Raw genomic sequence first — 4,721 nt, 5'->3', positions numbered from 1 at the left:
TATCCAGAAAGTACTGGACAAATGTAGGAAGGGGTTAAATGTTCTGAGGTGTTTGGTGGGAAGTGATTGGGGGGCTGACAGAACAGCACTGAAGGCAATTTACTGTGGATTAATTAGATCAGTACTTGGATTATGGTTGTGTGGTGTATGGATCTGCATCAAGCACATCTCTAAAAATGTTAGACAACATTCAGTTTCAGGCTTTGAGATTATGTACAGGGGCATTTAAAACCACTTCATCAGCAGCACTGCAGGTTGGAATGGGAGAAATGCCACTAGAGAGAAGAAGAATCCAGCTATCTCTGAATTACTGGGTTAATTTAAAGGGCCATAGTGAAGATCATCCAGCACAAGGCACTTTAAAATCTTGTTGGGAAAAGGAAAGGAGAGAGAAAAGCTTTGGGTGGACAGTTATACAAAAAGCAACAGAGTTAGAATTAACTGATTTAAAAGTCAGTCCAACAGTACCACTGCCAGTAGTACCACCTTGGGTACTACTTAAAAGCTGCTGTGCAAGTGTCAGGAGGGGGCCCTTCTTGATTTGGGACTGCTAGCCTTGCTGCCTCCCAGCTGGGGCATTTTGTGTTAAGTTCTTGTGTTTTTGGTGTTCTTAATTTATTGTCTACTTATGTTAATAAATTCCCTTGATTTGGTTGTTTTAAAGGTGTTTATTTGTGTTGAGTTTGGGTCAGTGTTGGGGTGTTGTTCGTCCCATGTTGCCACCAAAGGGTGGGACGTAACAGAAATGCTAGCAATTCTATTAGCAGTGCAATGGATAGAGGAAATAAGACCAGAACAGTCACTCAGACAGCAGAGCAGACATTTTGATATAAATACTGCAAACATTATATAGAATCCAAATGATGGGCATTGCAGTCATATTTTTGTGGTTGCCAGCACATATTGGCATTAAAGGAAACAAAATGTCATATAAGGCTGAAGAGGAGGCCACAAAAAGAGAAGACATCGATGTGGCAGTCAACATCTGTAAGACAGAAATAAAGAACGTTATTAAACAGAGATTGAAGAAAAGGTGGCAAAAGCAATGGGAGGAAGAGAGGAAAGGATGGTGGTTTTACATAATTCAGAGGAGAGTGGGAGAAATGACATGTGCAGAAAGAAACAGGAGTGAAGAGACACTTATATCAAGACTTAGATTTGGGCACAGAGGATTAAACGGTACTTTATTCAAAATAGGTAAACATAACACCAGCAGATGTGAATACTGTGAGCAACAAGAGACAATCGAACATGTCATACACAACACTGTAAGAAGTATGCGAGAAAACGGAGGGAAATTATCCAAAATCTTAGAATGGAAAGAATACACTTTGATTTAATAGAAATTCTTAGAAAGAACTCAAGAAATAAGTGCTATGGAATTGTTTTTCATTATCTTAGATTAATCAATATGATTGAGAGGATCTGAGTCTTATTTTTGTTTTGTTTGGTATAAAATAATTGTAGTCATTCAGATACACACTCCATACCAGTTGGTGGCGGTAATGCACCATTTCGTTGCGTGCCAACCGCCAATAAAGTTCCATAAAGAAGAAGAAGACTCCCTTCTCTCGCTCTGCCATTCCCAACCTGAGCCTGTGTACTGTGTGTTATGTCTATTAGTCATGAGTAGAGAACGGTTGTGATTAGATGAGACTTGTAAGTGAATCTATGTAGTGGACACATTGAACTTTAAATAGTGTAGCGTTGTTGTTGTTGACAACAACCTTCTTCTTTTGTCCTTATGTCAGTTACTAGCAGTGTGTAAGAGTGAGAAGCCCTTTTTGTTCCCTGTTTTTGAGATTAGAGGCCTAGTTTAGAGCTTTGTCTTTTTTTTACTTTTTGTTTTTGTTTTAGGAAAGTTTTAGGTTTCTTAAGAGTGTTTTGGGCACTGCTCAACTCTGAAGCTAATAAAACTGCTAAATTGTATTTCATTTGTTCTGGCATTGCTTGGGAATGGGAAGAGTGGGAAGCCACACTTTTATGTTGCGTCCAGGATACCCCCAGACCTTGGGACGTAACAATTTATAGTTTAATTAGCTAAGTTAACTAAGTTATAGTTAGCCACCTGTAGTTAGCTAGCATAGGTATTGCAGAAAGTTAGCTGACAGAGGGTCTTCATTTTAGTTTTTAGTTTCCTCCTCTTGGTTTAGTGTGTTGTTCATTTTCATTATGGCAGTTGTGCGTGCAGTGTTGGAGGACAAATTACACTAAGGTGCAGCTCCCCGACCCTCCAAGATTCAGCTCTTTTTTATCTCATTCTTTGTTAAAAAAATCCAATACTAATAGGTAAAAATGACCTGCGGGCCCAGTTGGTTCGGAGACATGGCACCCTAAACCTCCTGCTTGAGAATAGCGGCTCATACTCGCCAAATAGGGGATGTGATACATCTCTAAAAATCGCCTGCCCCTTCCTCACCGACTGGTGATGCTAGTTTGCTGTACCCCTGCAATCTTACTGGACATATTAACTACCTTGTGCAGTTTATTTTTATTATTCACCGACAATGTGAAATTCCAGGCAATGTAACAAAAAGTTAGGATGCTTTCCACAAAGGAGCGATAGAAGAGGACCATTATTTCTCTGTCCACATTAAAAAGTCTTAGTTTACACATAATATATAGACGCTGCAACCCTGTCCTATAAATAACATCTGTATTAAAATTCCATGACAGTTTTGCATCGATTATTGTTCCTAAGTTTTTATAATCATCTACCATTTAAATACTCTCTCCATCCATAGTAAGTGGTTGGTGGGTGGTGTCACTTCTGAAGTCAAAAATGATTTCTTTCGTTTTCTTGGTGTTCAACAGAAGCCCTACACCCAACCCACTCCTGGTAGCTGGTCTCCTTTAATCAAACCAATGAGTGCTGTATTGTCAGCAAATTTAATAGTAACATGCTCAGGTGTGTTGCTTCTACATTCATTTGTATAAAGGGTAAATAAGACTGGGGAAATAGGGCTCCCTTGTGGAGCCCCTGTGTTAGTAATAATAGGAGAAGACACTGCCTTATTTACTCTGACACACTGTACTCGGTCAGTCAAAAAAGACTTACCCCTCTGACGATGTGGCCATTTACACCTAACTGCAGTAGTCTCTCCATCATAATATGGGGTCTGATAGTATTGAATGCAGATGAAAAGTCTACAAAAAGAACACGTACATATTGCTTGGTCAAGATGACAATAAATATTATGCAGCATAAATAACAAAGCATCCTCTGTACTCCTCTCCTTCCTATATGCAAATTGCAGTGGGTCCAATTTATGTTGCACTTCCTTCAGGACCTGGTTTAAGACAATCCTCTCAAGACTCTTCATTACAATTGATGCTAAAGCAACTGGTCGATAATCATTTAAGACAGACGGTCTTGACGTTTTTGGTACTGGCACTATGAGAGAAGTCTTCCATACCCTGGGAATCTGGTGTAAATCCAGGGACATTTGAAAAAGCTGTCTGAACACAGGACTAAGTTGTTCCCCACACTCCTTCAGAACCCTACCTCTGATCCCGTCCGCTCCAGCTGCCTTATGTGGATTGATCTTCTTAAAACTTTTACCCACCTCCTCTGCTGTTATAACCAAGGGCTGGCCATAGTCCAGATGTTGCCTAATCACATTACGTTCAGTGCAAAAATCAGATGCGTCAAATCTGGCATAGAATGTATTTAGATCATTTGCCAAAGTCATATCGTCTCTTTTCTTCTCCTCCTTCCCTATCATTGTGTACACTCCCTGCCATGCCTGCCTTAAATCATTTTCCCTCATCTTATATTTTTGTTTACAGTCGTTTGTATAACTTTCATTTGGGACACCTCCCCCTGCTCAAAAGTTTCAGTGCTTCTTTAAGTTCCCTATTTACCCATGGTTTATCATTTGGGAAAACTTTAATGTTTTTTTTTCTGGGATTATGCTGTCCACACAAAACTGTATATAATCTGTCACCACAGAGTTAAGTTCTTCCAGGTTCCTGCAAGTGTCAAACAAGGTAATCCAAGTTCCAAGTCAAAACACCCTTTAAGACTCTCCATCGACTCCTCCCCGCACTTCTTAATAACTTTTATCTCAGGCTTGCTAGATTTAAGCCTCGGCTTATAGTGGGGGACCAGGTGGACCATGTTGTGATCGGAGCTCCCAAGAGGTGGCATTGGATACTGTTGGTAATTTATACAATAAATGTGTTGATTTACAATATTTGTATAGCACACTGACACGTGTATGTAGTTACATTACTATATTTTTTAAAAGGAGAACATATATTTTTGACAATAACTACAATCACCTACCTTGTGGACATTTTTTGGCAAACCTTACATTGGAAAGTGTGTTCCTCTTGAAAACACGTTTAAAATTCAGATCAGATTTATCTTTCTAACATTCCTTTTAGTGATCCCATGGTACCGGGGTTAATTGATCTTCATGACTAATGTAATCTTTATGACTTCAGATAGAACAGACAATCAATGATTGTCATGTATTAATTTAATAAATCTCCAGTAAACTCAGAAAACAGCATGTTAAGTGGTTTGTGCCTGCGTACTGTCTTACAACACTCTACAACACGGTTTATTGTGCTGTGTGGAGATGATGCTGCAGTCGGTCAGAAAAAGGAGTACGAATGTTTGGTTTCCCAGCTGACATGGAGAGGAGGAAAAAAGGTTGACTCAGGTCAACAGGAGCAACTTTACCATCAATAAAGAAGCTAACAACATAAAAATA

At 39.4% G+C, this 4,721-nt stretch overlaps 1 long non-coding RNA gene across 1 annotated transcript; it reads right to left on the bottom strand.

The window, feature by feature from the left end:
* Positions 1–659: 659 nt before the first annotated feature.
* LOC119882245 lies at positions 660–3,588 on the bottom strand. The gene is made up of 3 exons (XR_005440478.1): positions 3,506–3,588; positions 3,059–3,147; positions 660–985 (listed from the first exon to the last, which is right to left on the bottom strand). It is a non-coding gene; the product is annotated as an uncharacterized LOC119882245 (long non-coding RNA).
* Positions 3,589–4,721: the final 1,133 nt, after the last annotated feature.

Source organism: Micropterus salmoides, unplaced genomic scaffold (assembly GCF_014851395.1).
Source record: "Micropterus salmoides isolate LMB-PRFRI ecotype aquatic unplaced genomic scaffold, ASM1485139v1 Ms_hic_scaffold_3, whole genome shotgun sequence".
Lineage (NCBI taxonomy): Eukaryota > Metazoa > Chordata > Actinopteri > Centrarchiformes > Centrarchidae > Micropterus > Micropterus salmoides.
Note: the sequence above shows the minus strand (reverse complement) of the source record. Positions and strands in the feature narration are given on the sequence as shown.